General features: G+C 41.1%; 1 long non-coding RNA gene across 1 annotated transcript in view; it reads right to left on the reverse strand.

Annotated features, from left to right (window-relative positions):
• Positions 1–12,716, reverse strand: part of LOC138989169 (uncharacterized) — a 34,201-nt gene that overhangs the window by 18,710 nt on the left and 2,775 nt on the right. The window contains exon 2 of the long non-coding RNA XR_011465380.1: positions 11,010–11,063. This is a non-coding gene — a long non-coding RNA (uncharacterized lncRNA). The remainder of the gene's footprint in view (positions 1–11,009; positions 11,064–12,716) is intronic.

The following is a 12,716-nucleotide window of genomic DNA, read 5'->3' on the forward strand; positions in this document are numbered from 1 at the left end:
GCAGAGACATTACTTTGCCAACAAAGGTCCATCTAGTCAAGGCTGTGGTTTTTCCTGTGGTCATGCATGGATGTGAGAGTTGGACTGTGAAGAAGGCTGAGCGCCGAAGAATTGATGCTTTTGAACTGTGGTGTTGGAGAAGACTCTTGAAAGTCCCTTGGACTGCAAGGAGATCCAACCAGTCCTTTCTGAAGGAGATCAGCCCTTTGGGATTTCTTTGGAAGGAATGATGCTAAAGCTGAAACTCTAGTACTTTGGCCACCTGATGCGAAGAGTTGACTCATTGGAAAAGACCCTGATGCTGGGAGGGATTGGGGGCAGGAGGAGAAGGGGACGACAGAGGATGAGATGGCTGGATGGCATCACTGACTCGATGGACGTTGAGTCTGAGTGAACTCCGGGAGTTGGTGATGGACAGGGAGGCCTGGTGTGCTGTGATTCATGGGGTCGCAAAGAGTCAGACATGACTGAGAGACTGAACTGAACTGAAGAAAACCAGACCAAAAAAGCTTACCATATGGACAACAAAAACAGCATCTTATCTGGTCCTTCTCTTACAAACCATCCTTTATGTAGATGTCAATCATCCTTCTAAAACAGGTCTATGACTCTGTGACTTCCATTCAAGCGAACTTAAGACAAACAGAATGAAGACTAAACTCTGTATTTCATCATTTAAAAAGGTCTATTAGTTGACCTGTGATGACCTCAACAATAGCTTCTTCCCATTTTCCTGCCCTTCCTCTTTATTCCTAACCCCTCTCTCCTTTTGTATTTTAAATCCCTGATGACATGTTTTGATTATTTAAACTGGTCGTAAATCTTTCTGGTTCCCTCATTTATGAGTTAAACAAAATCATTGACATGTGTTTTTATATAAAGTATGAGTCATGGTTGACCCCTTCTACTGGCAAAACCTTTGTATAACTTTGTGTAGGCTCATCCCTACCCTCTTGTGTTTTGCCTTTTAGTCTGTTCTTTCTGTTACCCATCTCATGTGATAACACGACATCATTGTACTGTCACCTTTGGCCACAAGATCTGATCTTGACTTTATACCTAGTACCCCATACAGTGCTTTGGCAAGCTGTCAGGCACTTGGTGTGTTGCATGAGATGTGGGGGGAAGGATGCAGTCCTTGAATTTTCTTGGATTTGTGGGTTCAAGGGTTGGGGCACATCTTCGTCAGGCTTTAGGAGTGTTCGGATCCATCACCACCTACTTCATCCCCAACCTTACTTTCACACTACCTACTATACTCATTTTCTATCACTGCATAACTAGTCACCACAAATGTAGAAGCTTAAAATAATATCCATTTCTTATCTCGTTGCTCTGTAGGTGAGAAGGCCAGGCCGGCTTGCCTGGGTTCTCTGCTTAGGATCAGTAGTGGTCACAGAACTCTGCCTCCCCCACCTGCCTCCGTGCTAACAGTGTCACATCCAACAGAAATGAGATTCAGAAGGGAGTTGTGTGCGCTAAAGTTTAGGGAGCAGAGTTAGTAAAAGCAGAGCCTATTGGGGTAAAAAGATAGAATTGTACCTGCAAAGGCAAGGACTAGCAATAAAAAATTGCTCTCCAAAGCCCATGGGCAAGAGCATTTCATGTACTTCCTATACTTACCATTTATTTATTTAACAAACTCTTTATTTATTTGTTGTGCTGGGTCTTAGTTGCAATATGTGGGATTCTTAGTTGTGGCTTGCAGGATCTAGTTCCTTGACAAGGGACTGAACCTGGGCCTCCTGCATTGGGAGTGCTGAGTCTTAGCACTGGAGTACCAGGGAAGGCCATTCCACCACTTTAAAAATAACAAGCAGCCAAATGCACCTTCTAAAATATGTCTAATGTGGATAAAATTCTAAACAGTGTTGCCAGAATGTATTAATGAAATAATGTATCTGAAAATACTGATTTCAGTATAACCAAATGATGTTATTACTATCCAAATGTTTCATATTTTAATATTTTTGTTATGTAAAAGAAGAGCTAACAGTTTTTGAAGGTTTGTTATATGTCAAGTCCTACACCTTCACAAGGATTATGTCTCACAGTAACCTTCTCTGCTGAGCAGTATTGTTATTTCCATTTTATAGATGAGGAAACTGGTGACCAGAAAAATTATGAACCCCAAAGCATGAACTCAGGAAGATAGAGCCAAGATTCAAATGCAGGTCTGTCTAGTGTCATGCCTGTTTATGATCATTATGTTTTTCTATCGCCATTAAGGAAAGAGTCAGAGAGACAGTTGCAATCGGGGAGAAAGACCTGAAGATGGACAGATAAATGGAGGATACAAATATGGACCCAAGCTCTGGAATTACTGGAAAGGGCTCACTAGCTTAGGTAACCTGCTTTAGTGCAATTTACTTTTCATAGTCCTTCTGAAATTTTGTTTCATATACCTTGTTTTCATAATGTTTGAATGAAAATTAGTTCTTGAGTATTTGCTTGTTCTTTTTGACTCCCCCCACCTTTTTTTCCCCTTGCCAAATTGTCAGGAGTACCTTATGTGGCTGGGGTCAAGATGGAGAATTACTGTACTGATTAAATTGCTGTGGACAGAACAAAATTACCTCTTTGGAATTAAACCAAAACCTAGCCATGGCTAAATGTTCCCTACTTCTATAAGCAGCAAAACAGTGGGTATTTGAAGGATAGATACACTATGAAAGCTACCTCATCTAGGGAAAAAGAAAAAGAAAAAAAAGGAGACAGGGGGACTTCCCTGGTAGTACAGTGGACAAGAATGTGCCTGCCAATGCAGGGGACATGGGTTTGATCCCTGGTCTGGGAAGATTTCACATGTCTCAGAGCAACAAAACCCGGGCACCACAGCTACTGAGCCCATGCTCCAGTGCTCAGTAGCTGTAATTATTGAGCCCACATGCTCTAGGGTCTAAGCACGGCAACCACTGAGCCTGTGCACAACTACTGAAGCCTGTGCATCCCAGAGCCTGTCCTCTGCAACAAGAGAAGCCACTGTAATGAGAAGCCCGAACACTGCAAAGACGAATAGCCCCCACTCCCACTGCAACTAGAGACACCCTTCACAAAGCAACAAAGATCCAGTACAGCCAAAAATAAAATTAATTAGTTAATTAAGAGACAAGGAAGCAAGTGACAGGTGGGATCATGGAGGGGAAACGGTGGCCTGGTAAATCAATGATGTTGGAAGTCTGGCCATCCATTTAGGGGAGGAAAATGTTAGATCCTTACATCACTGGGTGATTTTAAATGGCATGTAGTGTATAATTAAATCCATCTTGTCACTATTATATTTATGGATTTATTTACCTAGTCCTGTATCAATATCACACTTTAAGGTTTTTATACAATATTTTGATAAATTGTAGGGTAGGACTTCCCTATTGCTGTATTTTAAAAATATATTGGCAAAACTAATACAATTATGTAAAGTTTAAAAATAAAATAAAATAAAATAAATTTATTGGTTCCAAAGCAATGCTGAAAAACATCAAAGCTGAAGGCATCATACTCCCTCATTTCAAACCATTATTACAAATTATAGTAATGAAGACAGTATAGTACACAGATCAGTGGAACAGAATAGAGAGCCCAGAAATAAACCCACATATACATGGTCAATTTATGACAAAGAAACCAAGAATATATAATGGGGAAAAGACAGTCTCTTCAATAAATGGTGTTGGGAAAACTGAACAGCCAGATGCTAAAGAATCAAACTCGAACACAATCTTACACCATACGTAAAATTTAAAACAAATTGAAGACATTAACGTGAGATCTAAAACCGTAAAAATCCTAGAAGAAGACATAGGCAGTAAGGTCTTTGACATAGGTCTCAGTGATTATTATTTGAATCTGACACCAAAAACAAAGCAACAAAAGCAAGAATAAATAGCTTATACACAGAAAAGGAAGCCATCAACAAAATGAAAAGGCAACTTACTAAATGGGAGAAAATAGTTGTAAATCATATATGTAATAAGGAGCTAATATCCAATATACATAAAGAACCCATACAACTCAACAGCAAAGAAAACAGACAATCTGATTTAAGAACCAGCAGGGGATCTGAACAGATATTTTCCCAAAGAAAGCATACAGGAGGCCAACAGGTATATCTCACTATCATTAATCATCAGGGGAAAATGCAAGCCAAAACTACAGTGAGATATCACCACAACCCGTAAAAATGATTATTATTAAAAAGACAAGAAATAACAAGTGTTAGGATGTGAAGAAAAGAGAAACTTTGTGTATTGGTTTTGGGAATGTAAATTGGTACAGCCACCATGGAAAACACTGGAGGTTCCTCAAAATATTAAAAATAGAACTACCATAGGATCCAGTAATCCCATTTGAGGGTATTTATCCACAGAAAATGAAAACACTAACTTGAAAAGATATATGCACCCCCATGGGCATTGCAGCTTATTTGCAATAGCCAAGATGGATAAACAGATAAAGAGATCATGTACACATACATGAGTGACTCCTAGCGACCCCATGGACTGCAGCCTACCAGGCTCCTCCATCCATGGGATTTGCCAGGCAAGAGTACTGGAGTGGGTTGCCATTGCCTTCTCCACAATGGCATATTCAGTTCAGTTCAGTTCAGTTGCTCAGTCATGTCTGATTCTTTGTGACCCCATGAACTGCAGCACACCAGGCCTCCCTGTCCATCACCAACTCCCGGAGTTCACTCAGACTCATGTCCATCGAGTCAGTGATGCCATCCAGCCAACTCATCCTCTGTCGTCCCCTTCTCCTCCTGCCCCCAATCCCTCCCAGCATCAGAGTCTTTTCCAAGGAGTCAACTCTTCACATGAGGTGGCCAAAGTACTGGAGTTTCAGCTTTTGCATCATTCCTTCCAAAGAAATCCCAGGGCTGATCTCCTTCAGAAAGGACTGGTTGGATCTCCTTGCAGTCCAAGGGACTCTCAAGAGTCTTCTCCAACACCACAGTTCAAAAGCATCAGTTCTTTGGCGCTCATCTTTCTTCACACTCCAATTCTCACATCCATACATGACCACAGGAGAAACCATAGCCTTGACTAGACGGACCTTTGTTGGCAAAGTAATGTCTCTGCTTTTCAATATGCTATCTAGGTTGGACTTAACTTTCCTTCCAAGAAGTAAGCATCTTTTAATTTCATGGCTGCAGTCACCATCTGCAGTGATTTTGGAGCCCAAAAAAATAAAGTCTGACACTGTTTCCACTGTTTCCCCATCTAGTTCCCATGAAGTGATGGGACCGGATGCCATGATCTTAGTTTTCTGAATGTTGAGCTTTAAAGCCAACTTTTTCACTCTCCACTTTCACTTTCATCAAGAGGCTTTTTAGTTCCTCTTCATTTTCTGCCATAAGGATGGTGACATCTGCATATATGAGGTTATTGATATTTCTCCCGGCAATCTTGATTCCAGCTTGTGTATCTTCCAGTCCAGTGTTTCTCATGATGTACTCTGCATATAAGTTAAATAAGCAGAGTGACAATATACAGCCTTGACGTACTCCTTTTCCTATTTGGAACTAGTCTGTTGTTCTATGTCCAGTTCTAACTGTTGCTTCCTGTAATGTAGTAATGGCATATTACTCAGCCATAAATGAAGAATGGACTCTTACCATTTATAACAACAGGGATGGGCCCTGAGGGAATTACACTAAGTGAAATAAGTCAGAGAAAGACAAATACCATGCAACCTCTCTTATATGTAAAATCTTAAAGAAAAAATCACAAGCTTATAAACACAGAGAACTGATTGGTGGTTTCTAGAGGCAGGAGGTGGGGAGTGGGAGAATTGGTATAAATTTATTTTAAAATAAAAAGAACAAATGGGCAAAACAGTACATATTGTATGCTACGTTTGTGAAAAAATATTATTGACTATTTTTCACATTTTCTCTTCCAGATGAACCTTATGAGTTGTCAAGTTTCACTTTAAAATTTCTTTTTTTCTTTCTTTTTTTTTTAAATTTTATTTTATTTTTAAACTTTACATAATTGTATTAGTTTTGCCAAATATCAAAATGAATCCGCCACAGGTATACATGTGTTCCCCATCCTGAGCCCTCCTCCCTCCTCCCTCCCCATACCATCCCTCTGGGTCGTCCCAGTGCACTAGCCCCAAGCATCCAGTATCATGTATCGAACCTGGACTGGCAACTCGTTTCTTACATGATATTTTACATGTTTCAATGTCATTCTCCCAAATCTTCCCACCTTCTCCCTCTCCCACAGAGTCCATAAGACTGTTCTATACATCAGTGTCTCTTTTGCTGTCTCGTACTATTGAAAGTGTATCAAAGTGAAGTGAAGTTGCTCAGTCATGTCCTACTCTTTGTGACTCCATGGACTGTGTTCATGGACTCTCTGTGACCCCATGGACTACCAGGCTTCTCCGTCCATGGGATTTTCCAGGCAAGAATACTGGAGTGGGTAGCCATTTCCTTCTCTGGGAGATCTTCCTGACTCAGGGATTGAACCTGGGTCTCCCACATTGTAGGCAGATGCTTTACCTACTGAGCCACCAGGGAAGTTTAAAGTGTATCAAACTTATGGATTAATTTGTGGAATAACTGACATTTTTACACTGTTGAGACTTTGCATCAAGGAACATTCTATGTCTACCACTTGTTCCTTTTTTGTCTTTATGTAAATTTTGTGGTGTACGTAATTCGGGTTTTGCACATTTTTGGAAGTTTATTCCGAGACGCATAATAGTGTTTGTGACCATCGCACATGAAATTTTGGGGCATTCTACTCTCTCACTGGTGTACAGAACAGCTAGCTTATTGAATTCTTTTAAAGATATAATAATTCTTTGGATGATTTCCAAAATTTTCTGGGAAGACAGAGACACTGCCTGTTCAAAAGAATAAATAGTTCTTACTTCCTTTGTTCGTTCTTTATTAGCTAGGACCTCCAGCAAAATGTTGAATAGGACTAGTAGCAAAAAGTACTGCCTTTACTGGTCTTTCTTCTAACATTCACCATTCCAAATTATATTTGTTACAATTTTTTGATATGTACTCTTTATCAAGTAGAGGAGGCTTCCTTCTATTCTCAACTAGCCATAGTATTATTAATGGGTATTGAATTTAACCAAGTATATATTGTGAATCAGTTGAAATACAGTACTTGACTGGGCTGTGTTAATTTCCGGAGGTCCTCTTTCAGGCTCATGCAGTTGTTGCCAAAATTCAGTTCATTGTCACCTGGGGGCTGCCCTTATCTCCAAAAGGACCCTGATGTTCTTTCCCATGTGGCCTCTTATAGGTTCTCTGTTGTTCAGTCGCTAAGTCATGTCTAACTCATTTCGACCCAATGAACTGCAGCACACCAGGCTTCTCTGTCCATCACTATCTCCCTGAGTTTGCTCAAACTCATATCCATTGAGTCAGTGACGACATCCAACCATTTCATCCTCTGTCTCCCCCTTCTCCTCCTGTCCTCAATCTTTCCCAGCATCAGGGTCTTTTCCAGTGAGTCAGCTCTTTGCATTAGGTGGCCCAAGTATTGGAGCTTCAGCTTCAGCATCAGTCCTTCCAATGAATATTCAGGGTTGATTTCCTTTAGGATTGACTTTTTTGATCTCCTTGCTGTCCAAGGGACTCTCAAGAGTCTTCTCCAGCACCATGGTTTGACAGTGTCAATTCTTTGGCATTCAGCCTTCCTTATGATCCCTCATATCCATACAGGCTCTCTAAAGACCCTCTAACCACATGGCAGCTTGCTTTTCCAAAGCCAACAGAAGGCTCTCACTCCTGATTCCTCAGATGGAGTCTTACTTTATGTAAGGTTGTCACGAGAGTCATGTATTCAATTCTATAGTCTGTTCTGTTTGCTGTTAAGTTGCTCAATCGTGTTTGAGTCTTTGCAACCCACTAGGCTACAGTCCATGGGATTTCCCAGGCAAGAATACTGCAGTGGGTTGCCATTTCCTTCCCCAGGGGATATCTATGCCTATTTGATTCTATCCTGTCCTACTTCATTTTATTCACAGTTCCCACATTTCATTGGCTATAAGTAAGTCACTCAAGGGGAGGAGATCATATATTAAAGTTGTATATAAAGTTGCATCTATCACTTTCTCTCATTTAAAAAAATTCTCTATATTTGTGATCATACTCTTTCCAAAAAAATCCCTAAGGTTTTTTATTTGTGCCTTTATTTTTACTTAGATAGGTCAGATTTTTAAATTTTCAAAGAACTATTTGGTTTTGTTTTCTATGTAATTAATTTCTGCTTTATCTTCAGTTCTTTAAAAAATGTTTTAGATTTACATTGATATTCTTTTTCTCGTGCTTTTGAGTTGGATGTTTAACTCAAATTCATTTACCGTCAATCTTTCTAGAGTTTTAACATATACATGTAATAGAAACACACACACACATTTTCTTTAAGTACTGCTTTGCCTACATCCCACGGGTTTGGATAATTGTTTCTTTCAATATTGTTCATTTATAAAGAGTTTATACAAGGAGACTGGCAGAAGGAAAAACTACTGGGAGAGGAGCTGGATGTGGAGCCTTCTCAGCCCCATGGAGGGTTGTAGACGCCTTTTTTCTGCTCTGGTTATTCTCTGGTTCCTTTCTTTCCTTCCCTTTCCCACTTTTTCCAGTAGCTTCTCCCCCTCTCTCTCTCCCACTTTTCAAACAGCTCTCCGCTTCCAGTTCAAGTCCAAAGAACTGATAAACTCTTCCATAAATGGCCTGCTTTCCCGGAGAGTACCTGCCTTTTAAAAGTGGATTAGATAGAGAAAAGGGTTAAAAAAAAAAATAATAATGCAAACAAAGGAATAGGTGAGTGACTGTGAAATTCTAACCTGAGAGGGAAGTAATTGAGTGGGAAGGAGAGAAAGGTGGTAGAATTCCGGTGTCTCTAAGGTGCCATAACTAGGAAAAGCAATCATGCAGCTTTATATATAAGGGGGATAATGGAGTTGGCCAATAAGTTTGTTCAGGGCTTTCTATAATATGTTACAGAAAAATCCAAACAAACTTTTTGGCTAACCCCATACATATTCTTTCTCACTGAAGCTTGTCAGACATAGGTGCTCCAGAGAAGGTGAAAGAATGGGACCCTAGAAGAATTGCTTCTCAGTGCAGTGTAGAGATCTGGCAAGGTACTGACAAATTTACTAGTAAGCTTACCATGGCTCTTAGACAAACTCTAAAAGAAAGAATACAACTGCCTGAACAAAATGGTTTTATTCTTTCAACAACTAGGTTGTTTCTTTGGAATATAAGCATCATGGGGCTGAACAAAGAATGCTAGCCATTCTATCCATTGTTCTAGTTTTGAATTTTACTAATTTGATCATAGACATAGAAGTAGATACAGATGTTCTGAAGACGGTGACTGTGCTGGGCAGAACATGGACCTCCAAAGACATCCATCTCTTAATCCCCAGAACCTGCAAAATGTACTTTGCAGATGTGACTGAATTAAGAATGTTGACATGGGATATCATCCTGGATTATCACATTTAGGATCAATGTAATCATAAGGGTGTAATAAAGGGAAAAGGGAGGCAGGGGAGTCATAGTCAGAGAAGGAGATAATACAATGAAATGATTCATTTGCTGGTTGTCAAACGCTATGGGGTCGCTGAGGGTCGGACACGACTGAGCGACTTCACTTTCACTTTTCACTTTCATGCATTGGAGAAGGAAATGGCAACCCACTCTGGTGTTCTTGCCTGGAGAATCCCAGGGACAGGGGAGCCTGGTGGGCTGTCATCTATGGGGTCGCACAGAGTCGGACACAACTGAAGTGACTTAGCAGCAGCAGCAGCAGAAGTGCCCAAAAAGACCAGAAAAGGAATTCTCTTCTGGAGCCTCCAGCATGAAGACACCTCTGCTGACACCTTGATTTTAGTCTCCGGAAACCCATTTCCAGCTTTCTGACTTCTGATCTCCAGAAGAGCAAGATTATAATTTGCTCTGTTTTAAGGCACTGCTGCTGCTGTGCAGTGCTTAGTCATGTCCAACTCTTTGCAACCCTATGGACTGTAGCCTGCCAGGCTCCTCTGTCCATGGGATTTTCTCGGCAAGAATACTGCAGTGGGTTGCCATTTCCTCCTCCAGTTTAAGGCACTATTTGGCAGTAATTTGCTAGTTGTGATAGGAAACTAATACAATACCAAAAGTTTGGTGGCCACAGAGTAGGCATCTGGGTATAATTGCTGGTTGGTAATTCTAATCTATGAAACCTAGAGTTTCTCAATATGAATATTGGATCTACCAGAGCCTAGTTTTTTCTGGTTTTCAGGATTTTTTTTTCTGAAATATTCTAGGTCTCACAAACGCACAACACTACATCACAATGGAACCGGTGAAGTTTGGGAATCTGGTAAATGACCTCAGCTGGACTCACAAATTCCTTGGCCCCTGGTACTGGAATCCAGGGCCTGGAGAAGTTCCATCTGAACCTGGACATCTCTGCCAGGATGAGCCATTCCTCCACAAATCTGCCATGCTGCTCACTTGTAATTGGGGTTTGGTCAATGAAACCTCTGGGGACTTTCCAGAGCATCCTGAGTCACTTGTCCATGTGGGTTTAGTGGGTTTGGAGAACACAGAATGCCTTTGAATTATGTTCAAAGAAAGGCATGCATGCACACTCTCTCATGTCTGACTCTTTGTGACCCCATGGACTGTAGCCCTCCAGGCACCTCTATCCATGGGATTTCCCAGGCAACAATACTGGAGTGGGTTGCCATTTCCTCCTCCGAAAGAAAGGAGTGCAGGAAAGTAAAAATCTAGATAGAGAGAGAAAGATTGAGGAAGAAGGAAGGAAGCAAGGAGGGACTCTTTCTGCAGCCAATACCAGGGAAAGCCTGGTGTCAAGCTAATGACGCCCACCCAATTTTCCACCTTAATGGGCCCAGCAACGCTGCATGCAGAGCACGCTAATCAGAGAATAGAAACTGAAACACCTATTTTTTCAAAATTAAATTCTGGAAGAACTTGAGTCACTTTACTTTCAGATATTTATTTTATTCATTTTACTCACCTATAGACCAGGGCTTCAGAATATCTGCTCCTTTTCAAACTTCTTTCTGTTCCTCTGGAAAATGGAAACCAACGCAAATACTCAATATCATATTCTGAGCTAGACACTGTATCAGACACTTCATATTTTTAAATGGTGCGAAATCCATTAGGTAATTGCTATTGTCCCAGTTCTAACATGAAGTGAGCATAACCAGAGTGAGTGACTTTCATAAGGACTCATTTCTGGTAGAGGGGCTGGTGTTCAGGTAGAAACCTATCTAAGGCCTAGACTCTCGAGGGCTCTGCTCATTTTTGTGAAGTGAAAGTTGCTCAGTCATGTCCAACTCTTTGCAACCCATGGACTGTAGCCTGCCAGGCTCCTCTGTCCGTGGGGATTTTCCAGGGAAGAACACTGGAGTGGGTGGCTGTTCCCTCCTCCAGGGGTTCTTCCCAACCCAGGGATTGAACACAAGACTCCAGCATTGCAGGTGGATTCTTTACCATCTGAGCCACCAGGGAAGCCCCTGCTCACATTTAATATTTATCTTGGCTTCTGTGGTGGCTTAGCAATAAAATATCTGCTTGCAGTGCAGAAGGCTGGGTTTGATCCCTGGGTTGGGAAGATCCCCTGGAGAAGAAAATGGCAACCCACTCCAGCATTCTTGCTTGGAGAATCCCATGGACAGAGGAGCCTGGCAGGGCTACAGTCCATGGGGTTGCAAAAGTTGGACATGACTTAGTGACTGAACCACCACCACCCACCAATATTTACCTGACATTTGTTTAGTACCTGCTGTGTACCAAGCATTGTTCAGTGAGATGCAGACAGCAGTGAACAAAGATAATAATTACTGTCCTCAAAAAATTTACATTCTATTGTGTTGGCAAGACTCTAGGTTTACTTCATTGGTACCCTAGGATATTCAGCAATATAAATACATCATATGGCAGTCAGAGAGATGATTAATTCTGAGCAACATCCTGGTTATGCTTTCCATGGGCACCTGACTTCAACCTTAACATGAGCCCAGAGAGAGTTTTGAGTTCACACTTCATGTTAATTTGCGTATTTAACAAGAAGGGCTGGAATTATGCATTTGTGATTCAGGTTTTATCTCTAGATGACTCCCAAGGGATGACAGGCAATTGTGTATTTCTCAAGTACCTCTGCCTTCTGTCCTGCTCTTTGAGGACTTGAACACTCCAGGGCCAGCAAGGCAGCTGGCCTGGACTGGATGTTCCTTAAATATTGAATCTCAGTATGTGTGTGTGATTCTCTCAGTTGTATCCGACTCTTTGTGACCCCATGGACTGTATCCAGCCAGGCTTCTCTGCACATGGAATTCTCCAGGACAGAAGACTGGAGTGGGTTGCCATTTCCTACTCCAGGGGATCTTCCTGACCCAAGAATCGAACCCGGGACTCCTGCATTGCAGGCAGATTTGTTATTGTCTGAGCCACCTGATACAGATGTATTGAATCCAAAGTCTCCTTAAATGTGGAAATTCAATAAATTCTTTCATGTGGGTAATTCTCATAGCTCCCTATACTTCTTATAACTTCTGTCTCACATTACTTTTCCATGCTGCCAGAAGTACAGTGGATTTCTATGAAAATGAATTTTTCACTTTTAAAATATTTTTAACAGGCAGTGAATGGGATTACTACCATAATTGTTGAAACACACAGATGTGTGAAGCAAAGGAAAATGTTTTGGTGTATATAG

This window comes from Bos mutus, chromosome 9, assembly GCF_027580195.1.
Source record: "Bos mutus isolate GX-2022 chromosome 9, NWIPB_WYAK_1.1, whole genome shotgun sequence".
In the NCBI taxonomy this organism is placed as follows: domain Eukaryota; kingdom Metazoa; phylum Chordata; class Mammalia; order Artiodactyla; family Bovidae; genus Bos; species Bos mutus.